The sequence below is a fragment of the Chrysochloris asiatica genome, unplaced genomic scaffold, assembly GCF_000296735.1.
Source record: "Chrysochloris asiatica unplaced genomic scaffold, ChrAsi1.0 scaffold00010, whole genome shotgun sequence".
Taxonomy (NCBI): Eukaryota; Metazoa; Chordata; class Mammalia; order Afrosoricida; family Chrysochloridae; genus Chrysochloris; species Chrysochloris asiatica.
The window spans coordinates 37902860-37913520 of record NW_006408528.1 but is presented as its reverse complement, the minus strand read 5'-3'; positions in this window follow the sequence as shown (position 1 = coordinate 37913520).

Here is a 10661-nt window from a genome sequence, read left to right as displayed (position 1 = left end):
TTGGTTGGGTGATGATGCATGGACAGGATGGTAACTATTGCAATGAAATAATGTATGATAGAATGAATGTAAAACTAATGTTCTCCTTTATAAACTATCACACAATTCACAATAAAACATTTATTTTTCAAAAAATGCAGGTTTCCTAATGATCAGAATGGATGTGGGGGCAAGAATATGTATTTTGGAAAAGTTCACCAAGAAATTCTGATAAAAAGTCAGACTTGGAAATCATTAGGTTGTGAACACTAAGCTTTTTTGAGTTTAAGAATCTATGACTCAAGGGGGAAAATGCATAACAGAATTTCCCATTCTCATAGACTACTGGCTTCCTGGACCCATAAAGTTTGGATGAACAGCTGAAAAGATTTTCCTGCAATAATGTTTCAACTTTAAACCAAAAACATCCCTGAAGTCTTCTTAAAACCAAACAATAGCTGAGCTTAACTAGTAAAAAAAAAAAAGTCTGTCTTGAGCATCATGCTCTTTTAAGAACTACCTGTTGTTGTTGTCAGGTGCCATTGAGTCAGTACCGACTCATAGCGATCCCATGCACAACAAAGTCCGGTCCTGCGCCAATCTCACAATTATTGCTACATTTGTGCCCATCGCTGCTGCCACTGTGCCAATCCATCTCATTGGGGGTCTTCCTCTTTTGTTCCGACCCATCATTTTACCAAACATGATAGTCTTCTCCAGGGACGTGTCCCTCCTGACAATATGTTTGAAGTATGAGAGATAAAGTCTGGCCATCCTGGCTTTCAGGGAGCATTCTGGCTGTACTTCTTCCAACACAGATTGGTTTGTACTTTTGGCAGTCCATGGTACTTTTAATATTCTCTTACAACACCATAGCTCAAATACATCAGTTCTTCTACAGTCTTCCTTATTCACTGTCCAACTTTCGCATGTATAGGAGTTTACTGAATGCCATGGCTTGGGTCAGGCACCCCTTAGTCCTCAACAGTTGTCAAACAACAAAGAACTACCTATGTGGGACCAAACTGACATCAGCAACTAGAGAGACTAGGGAACACTGAATTTGTGTTAATGGGGAAGGAACAGTTCAGAAAAGTAGGGTAAGAATGTTTGCACAACTTGAAGAATATGATCAGTGTCTCTAAATAGACATGTAGAAACTGTTGAATTGGTGTATGCTTTGCTCTGTATATTCTCAACAATAAAATAACTAAAATTATATGTTTAAAACTATAGGGATCACAACAGAGCATTGTCCAACTCACTTGCTATGGACAGGCTATCAGGAAGAATCAATTGCTCGAGGAGGACATCATGTTTGGTGAAGCAGACAGCCAGTGAGGGTGATTAGAACAGTAGCGACAACAATGAACTTGAACATGCTGGCCATCGTGAGGATTGGGGAGGACTGGACAAGATTCCATGTGTTAACATAAGGCTGTCATGAGTCTGAGTTAACTTGTCGGTGATGCACTATCTATTGACTGTGTAGAGGTTCAGCTTTGTTTTTACATAACACAATAGAGAATTGGATACTATCAGTCAATCCTGTTCAGTAAATTTATATAGCTAAAAAAAAAAAGATGATTCTATGACTCAATATTTATAGTACATATGCTGGGTTTTAATTTTTAACTTTTTCTTGTGAATAAAGGTTTACAGAGCACACCATCAGTTTTACTTTCAACAAATAATACCCTTTACTTCATCTCAGCGTTTACAATCGCTCAGTGTAACATCAACTTAATCCACTTCCTCGCTGTCTTTCTTGTTCCTAACCCTTCTGAGGTGTGTCCTTGGGTAAATACTGCCCTTCTTATCTCAGAAGGTTTGACTTCACTGGTGTTGTTGTCCATCCTATGTACCTATCAATTGTTTGGATGAAAATTGAACCATGGGGATGAGTTAAGTTCCAGATCTGAAGGGTTACCAAGGGCTGTAATCTCAAGGTCATACCAGTCTCTATCTGATCAGTTTGCCTGGTGTTTTTTACTATTTTGAGTTTCTCCCATTCTTTCCAGGGCCTTGTAATGTGATCCCCTTCCGAGCAGTCACTAGTAGCTGGGTACCATCTAGTTCTGGTCTAAGGGTCTTGGAGACTGATGTTCACGTGGTCCATTAGTCGGCTGGACTAATGGTTTCCAAATGCCTTCAATTTGCATCACTCTTCTTTCATCCAGAGACTAATATTTGAACCTATGGTAGCCACTTGCTAAGCTGATTTTGGAAGCATGATGCTGGAGACCTTAGGGCCAGGGTCTTTGTCAAAAATGATGAAAAGGAAAGACTGTGAATAAGTGAGTTATTCCAGTCTCCTCCTCAATCCATGAAACAACTACAGCCTGGTGAGAGTACAAGATTCCGTGTCCAGGTGATGATGCAGATCCAAGGAGAGCCCGCTGCCCTGATAAGGGAAACTTTGGGTACATGTCACCTTTCTGTAAGCCACCAGCATAGATTTGCTTTGAAAACTACAGTCACAAACAATCCCTCCCCTATAGCAGCTTATGGCACATTCTGTTTGGAGAGAGAAGCAAGGTCTTAGACAAAGCTGGAAACAGGGAGAGGTGTCAAGATGTTATGGCCGATGAAGGGAACAGAGGAAAGGCACAGCCTTTGTTATTTTTTTAATTGGAAAAAAAAAAGATGTTATTTCAGGCAGCAAGACATTTAGGAAATGCCACTAACTGTTTGTTGCTGTCACCGATGAGAAGACAGTGGACAGGCAGGAAGCATGCTTCCAAAACTAACCGTCTTCGAAAATTAAGGAGAAGCCGTCTTAGATTGGGGGTGGAGGCAGGTTCCAATGTCAAATGCTAGTGAAGTATTCGTTATGATGGCAAGCACATCCCCTAACTGGTCAAGCATCTCCTCACAGTAACATTTCCCAACCTTTGTGCAGATGAGGGCACTAAAGGAATCTGAAAATGTATATACATACTCCTATATGCACCAAACAAGGCATGTCACTGAATAGGATAAATATGTCTCATACACGCATTATGCTACTACTTCTGAAATGTGTGCAGATACGGTTGCTATAAATAAAATATATTGTTATTTAGCAGTTCACACTAGCTTTTTATCACCATGAATGGTCCCAATCAATTGACACTAACATACCAACACTATCATCTAGGCATATACAAACTCTTTCTTGCTTGAAAGGGTGAAAACTAAGCTCAATAGCTTGGGAAGGGCCTATTTGCGTTCATTTTCCTCCCATGCAATCTACAAATAGCTTTTCCTTACTTATGGGGAGCTGGTTCTTCAGGAGTGGAGGAAGAAGATGAGATGGGAGTGCAGAGAGTAGCTGGAGGACAAGAGACATGATTTAGCTGCTTGTCTTTTGTTGGATGGGGGAGGTCTACTTCCCACCAAGTGAAAATCTTCATACATTTTCCCAGCAAACAGCTCTCTGAGGCTGCCAACGTAAGTGGAATAAAGTGTGATTTAGTTAAAGAGGGGGAAAAAAACACACAACAGCTCTGCTATTAGAAATCTGGAGAATTATTGGGAGGCGGGATTGCCTGAATTATTCATTGCTTCAAAAAGTCATTATTGATTTTCTACTATGTGCAGGTTTTGTAAACTGCCCTCAAGCAGTTTACAAAATAGTGGGGATGCCACCAAAAAGGGATTAGGAAGAAATGTTATGTGTGCCAAAAAGTTGTACTAATTTATTAGGTTATGTTAAATGCGATTATAGTTGTACAATTTGCCAACTCTTTTTTTTTTTTTTAATGATGAAAGCAGTGCAGGCAAGTTGCTGAAAATAATACAACCACACTCTTGCGGTAGAAGTGCAAAATGACTCAGTACTTTAGCCAAGCAATTTGATAGTCCATTGAAGACCCTTAAAATGTTCAGACTCCTCTTATGCAGAAACTTACAGGGATTTTATTTTAAGGAAATGTACATCAATGAAAATTCTGTGGATCACAACAGTCTGCTCAGGATTCTAGCATAGGGATGGCACAGGACTGGGTGACTGGGCAGTTTCTTTCCATTGTGCCTGGAGTAAATGTTATGGATGGAACTGTGGCCCCAAAAACTGTGCTGTAAATTCTAACCCTACGTCTGTGGTTAGGAGATCTAGTGACTCAGTACTGCTAACTGAAGGTCGGGGGTTCAAACCCACCAACTACTCCCCAGGAGCAAAATGTGGCAGTCTATTTCCAAAACACAGGAGGAAGATATTACTATTGTTGCAGCAACCAGCTTTTTTTAATCTCTGTGGTTATAATCCCATTTGGGAATGTGTTTCTTTCTTATTTTAATAAGATCCTACTAGTGTAGCTGTTGCTGTTAAGTGCCTTTGGAGTCCAACTCACAGCGACCCTGTATAAGGTTTCCGAGGAGTGGTTGGTGAATTTGAACTGCCAATCTTGTGGTTCAAACCGACCTTGCGGTCCAGTGCATTAACCCGCAGTGCCATATCAGGCCTCCCCTATTAATGTAGGGTGTGTCTTAAATCAATCTCTTTTGAGATATAAAACAGCATATTAAGCAAGCAAGCACAAGTGGAAAGGAAGATACATCACATATGATCACCAAGGAACCTAGAAACAGCAACTGAAAAGAAATCGGGACCTTCTAGTGGCATTTCTACAGGAAATAGATGAGATTTTCTGCTCCTGTAAAGGTTTACAGTCTTGGAAGCCCCACTGAGCAGTTCAAGTTTGTCCGATAGTATTGCTATGAGTTGGAATCAACTCCATAGAAGAAAGTTCAAACTTCACTACTATACCATTCCAGTACGTTCACCACCCCAAACAGAAACCCTGTGCCCAGTAAGTAGTCACTCTCCATTCTTCACTGCCTCCAACAGGAGCTGCCCCCTAATCGACTTTCTGTTCTTGCTTATTCTGGACATTTTGTATAAAAAGCATCATACAATAGACAATCATTTGTGTCTGGTTTCTTTCCCTTAGCATAATATTGTTGTTCATATTGTAGCATGCAACAGAACTTCATTCCTTCTTTTGGCAGAGTAATATTCCATTATAAGGCCGTGTCACATTTGGTTTTCCATTCATCTGATGATTGACTCCGATTCTTTCCAGATTTGGCTTCCATCCACTCCTCTACTCAAACCAGAAGTTCTTTGTTGTTGTTGCTGTTGTTAAGCACTGTCGTGTTGGTTCCAATGCATAACGATCCTCTACAGGGTTTCCAAGGACTGGCTGATGGGTTTGAACCACAAACCTTATGGTTAGAAGTCCAGTGCTTAGCCTACAGCGCCACCACAGGATGGTATATGCTACTTAGGCATGTCTTTATGAAAGGGTTGGAGCGGAATGTTTTACTTGTTAACACTAAGGCTTGGTGTAGGCCTATATGTACTCAAGACAGAACTCCCCACCAGCAGCAGCAGCATTACCTGGGAACTTGTTAAAAAGACAAATTTTGGGTCCCACCCTAGACCTACATAATCAAAACCTCTGGTAATGGGGCCCAGGTTGCTGGGTCCCAGATGACTTCAAAGCTAACATTAGAGCATCAGTGATATAAAACTGATAATGGCATGGGGTTCCAACACCAGACTTCTCTGCTGCCTTCACTCAGGCCTTGCCTGCCCACACTCCAAGCAAAGCACCTTGGGAGATGAGCTCTCTCCAGCCCTGGGTGGCCTCCCTGCAGCTCAGTAATAACATTCCCGGTCTGTTGGGATCCAACAGGCTGATGTCATTGCATTTAACTGGTGCAGGAGATGAAGCTGACATGACACTCTCAAGTTATCATAGCTCTCTAATAAACAAACACATGTTGTAAGAAAAAAGACTTAATTAGAGAGCCGCAGCCTAGCAGTTTACATTGTTGAGTATCTTATCCACAAGGAACCACCATCAATAGGTTCCCTTCAGAAATGCTACTGGAAAACAATTAGCAGGGCCTCCACAGCCTGGTTCTTGCTTCTCTTTCCAGCCTGGGGAGGATCCCTGCTCTTTTCCACCAGCCTGGACTATTGCTTCTCATTCACTGTAGTATTAAGACCACGTGTCATGGCTTTCCACACCCTCCTCTCTGCACTCATCAAATCCCATGACACAATTCAATGTCACCTCTGGTGAAACACTTAGTGCTTGGTCTTGAGGATGCAAGGGTTACTTAGAGAAAGATGTCTTCCCTCAAGAGTTTAAAATAGAGTTCCTGGTGGACAGCTCCTTTTCCCCATCCTCCACATGGTAGACAGTCCACAAATACATAAGAAATGAATGGGACTCCATACCAGACATCAACAGTACCAAACTCCATGAGATCACTGGTAATGTATGATCACCCTGCAAAGAGATCAACCAGAAGGAACAGGAAACATTCATTCATGTTTTATCAACAGTTTTATCAACAGGCCTGAATTGCAAACTCATTTAAAATGCCAGTACTTCTTTTGTAGAGGATTCCTTTAAACACAATTTTTGCATCATAGTTTCCTCTTTATTCATACCGGTTATAGGTGGTTCATCTTCAGTACAGTATGCTACCATTCATGAGATTTAGGTTGCAAAGCATCTTCACTCTGATTTTGTATATCATCATCTCAATAGCTTTATGAAGAGGCAGAAGTTGTTGTTGTTGTTAAGTACCGTGGAGTCAGTTCCGACTCATAGCCACCCTGCACAGGGTTTCCGAGGCTGTAAATCTTTACGGGAGCAGACCGCCTCATCTTTCTCCCATGGAACCGCTGGTGGTTTTGAACTGCTGACCTTGAGGTTGACAGCCCGACTCGTAACCACTACGCTACCAGAGCTCCTTGAGAATAGGTATCATTATTGTTACCATTTCACAGAAGAGGATCAGCAAGCACATGGTATGGCTTCTGGACTAGGAGATTATGATGCTAGATCTTTCCACCATGTAACAGGAAATAGGTTTCAAATTCAGAGTCAACCCATTGCTCAGCTGAAAAAGATTCCAAAAAGATTCAAGTGGGCAATCCACTAGTAATGTCTAACATGAAGGGATAGCACAAATGCCATATATGTGGCCTTTGAGGAACATTCTGCTATAATGGTGGCTACAGGATAGAGAAAGTTTGGGAATCTTTCCTGTCAGACAGGTTTAAAGCTCCCATAGATTAAGTTTCAATTACAAAGGAGATGTGCACCTAGTATCCTGTGACTGTTACAGACTGATTTTTAAAACAGTCAAAACTGGAATCTGAAGTCCACCTGCTGTGATACTTTGTGATACTTTTTATTGTAGCCATGATACACAGGGAATGTTAGGTCCTCCGCCACAGTTTTATGCATTAGAGTAGACTAAAGATTACATTCTAAGATGAGTCTTGGTCCTACTCCCCTATTTTCCTTCCCTCTTTTCTGAGTCAAGGTCATGGAGAGCCTTTGGTTCAAGCAAGAGTCTGTGTGAGGTTCCTGAACAGCATTGCAGTTCTATCCCACCTCAACTGACACAAAACCCAGTGAGCATCTGCTCCTCAGAGACTCATCAAAATTTACACATACTCTTTGTTTTTCAACTTCCTATTGTGAATTGAATGAAGGTTTACAGACAGATCTTCAGTTTCACATTCAACAAATCATGCACTTTATTTCATCTCAGGAATTGCAACTCTCCCCACCCCCTCACACACACCAGTTATACCACTTCCTCCCTGTGGTCCCTATATCCATTCCATCCTCCTTCCCATCCCTTCCCAATTTTTTCCTTAGATAAATATTGCCCTTTTGGTCTTGAATGATTGACCACTCCATGGTGAGCTACTACTGTTGTTGTCCCCTATATAGCTATCTACTGCTTGCCTGAAAATTGGGTCATGAGGGTGAGTTCCTTTCTAGACTTGAAGGGTGGTCTAGGGTTTCAGGTCCCTCCAGTTTCTTTCTGACCAGTAAGCCCAGTCTTTTTTTTTTTTTTTGTATTGTTAATGAATAATTTTGAGTTTTGTTTCACACTTTCTCCCACTCTATCAAGCTTCTAATGTGATCCCTTTCAGAGTAGTTGGGAGTGGTAGCCTGGCACCATCTAGTTCGTCTAGTCTTCGAGTAATGGAGACTGATGTTCACATGTTCCCTTAGTCCACTGGACTCGATTCCAAGCCTATTCAGTTCTCATCACTCTTCTTTCTACCACATATGGAGAGACCAATAGCTGCACCTTAGACAACCACTCATGAGTTTTTAGGATTCCAGATGCTACCAACCAAAGTAGAATGTAGAACATTGTCTTTGTGGCAATTGAACATGGTGCCCTGAGACTACAGTGGTGAGTCCCCAGGCCTTAAGATGGTTGATAATATCTAAGAAATTTTCATCATTGTGCCTGCTGTATCTTCACCACCTTCATAACTGTGTTTGAAGTAAAGGTGAATATCCATGAACCAGTATCCTCTTTCAAACTCATTTATTTGTGGAGTATAAATGTATATCCTACTGTTCCTCCCATACCCATTTATTTGGTATCTCTGTTCATGTATCTACCTGCAGAACACTGTTATTCCAAAGTTGTGTATTTATCATATTTATCACCATTTACCTCTCTCCCCTTTAGCCCTTGCATACCTCCGTGTGTCTTCACGTGTCTTTATCATTCTTCTGTCACTCTCCCTCTTCTTGTACATCACCCTCCCTATGCATATTCTTAAAACTCACAGCTGTTCATGATTTATCAACGACTCAGCTGACAAGGATACCCTATAAAGAACTATCAGAGGGTGTGCACCCCAAGCAATTTCCCAGTAGCAACAGACAGAAGTAGTGACACAGGCTCTGGAGTCAGCCTGTCTGGGTTTGAATCCTGGTTAGGGATCATGAGCTCTATGACCTTGGGCAGGTGTCTTAACTTTTCTGAGTCTCAGTCTAGTCATCTGCAAAATGGGATGCTTATTTTATTGACTCACAGGGTGGTTGTGAGACATAAATGAGGTAATGGTTGCAGAGGACTTAGTACTCTCTGTGGCCCCTAGTAAGTGCTCAGTAAGCATTAACTATGATTGCCATGGTTAAGTCAGGACAGCTGAGCGCCTTGTGCCTAAGATCCATTATATTGGCTCTCAGTGGGATCATTTCTATTGCATTATACTGTGGCATGTTGCCATTAGCAGCTATTAAGGATCAGCCTATGACAATTGTCATTGGGTTTACTCTAAAGAAATTGTTGAGGACACTGATTATAACTTCGCACAGTGTCCTCAGGAGAACTCTACAGAGACCTTTCTTTTGGTCTTGGACATGGAAGTTGCCTCTCCTGAACACACTCTTCTACTCTTGTGAAGTCAGTGAGTGATCCAGCAATCCTCATTCTCTCATCACATTGGCTCTTGGGGAGTGAGGATGCATTCATGGAAGTCTTTTTGTACTGGCCTCTTTGCTGGTTTCGTTTTGTGATTCTGCTCCTTGTTTTCCTGATCTGTCATCATTTTCTGCCTCATAATAATATTAATAATAATAATAATTCACTGAGCATCTACTTTTTGCTTGTGGTGGGAACTTTATGTGAACTGCCATTAGTGTTCACCACAATTCTACCAGAAGGCATCTGGCCTAATTTAGAGATAGAGAAACATGGGCACAGGGAGGTGAGGATTGCTCACTGCCTCTGGGAAGGGTTGTAGGAGAGTTAGGATGCCAACCACACTGTCACACGTGCCTATTGATGCTCCCCCACAGTAGGAGAGGCATCTCTGCGTGCTGTCTGTCTTACTGTCCTTTGATGGTCACAACCGCCTTTAAAGAACAGAAATGTATTGTCCTGCAGGGTTGGAGGCTAGAAGTCCAGGCAGGTTTTATGACTCCAAGGCACATAACAGCAGTAATCAACTTCTTCAGTCTGAAATTAACCAAACATACAATCAAGATGCATTGAAATTATTGATGATTGGAATGTGAAAGGTAGAAACAAACAAAAAAAGATCAGGAGTTGGAAAATGTGGCCTTTGTGATAGAAGCAATGCTGGAATTTTGCAAGATCGATGACTTACTTGCAAATACCTTTTTTCAAGGCAACTACTTTTTTTCAACCAAAAAAATAATGGCTATAAATGTGAACCCCACCAGATGGAACATACAGGAATCAAATCAACTACATCTGTGTAAAGGAATAATAGAGAAGCTCAATACCACCAGTTAAAACAAAGCAACTGGAACAGACAGACCATCAATTGTTCATATGCAAGCTCATGAAGAAGCTGAAGAAAATTAAACCAAATCCATGAGAGACAAAATATGACCTTGAAAATATCTCACCTGAATTTAAAGACCAAGTCAAGAACAAATTTGATGCATTAGACACTAATGACCAAAGACCAGAGAAGTTGTGGGATGACATCAAGAACATCATACACGAAAGAGAAAGCAAAAGGTCATTAAAAAGACAGGATAGAAAGAAAAACCAAAATGGGTGTCAGAAGAGACTCTGAAACTTACACTTGAATGTAGAATAGATAAAACTAATGGAAGAAATTATGAAGTAAAGAGCTGAATGGAAAATTTCAAAGGGTGGCTTGAGAAAAAGTATGAAAATGAATTGTGCAAAGACCTGAAGTCAGAAAATCAAAAGAGAAGAATACATTTCTCAAGCTGAAAGAACTGAAGAAAAAATTCAAGTCTCAACTTATAATACTGAAGGATGGTAGTGTGCCGTGGAGTCGGTTCCGACTCATAGAGACCCTGTACAGGGTTTCCAAGGCTATAAATCTTCATAGAAGCAGAAAGCCTCATTTTTCT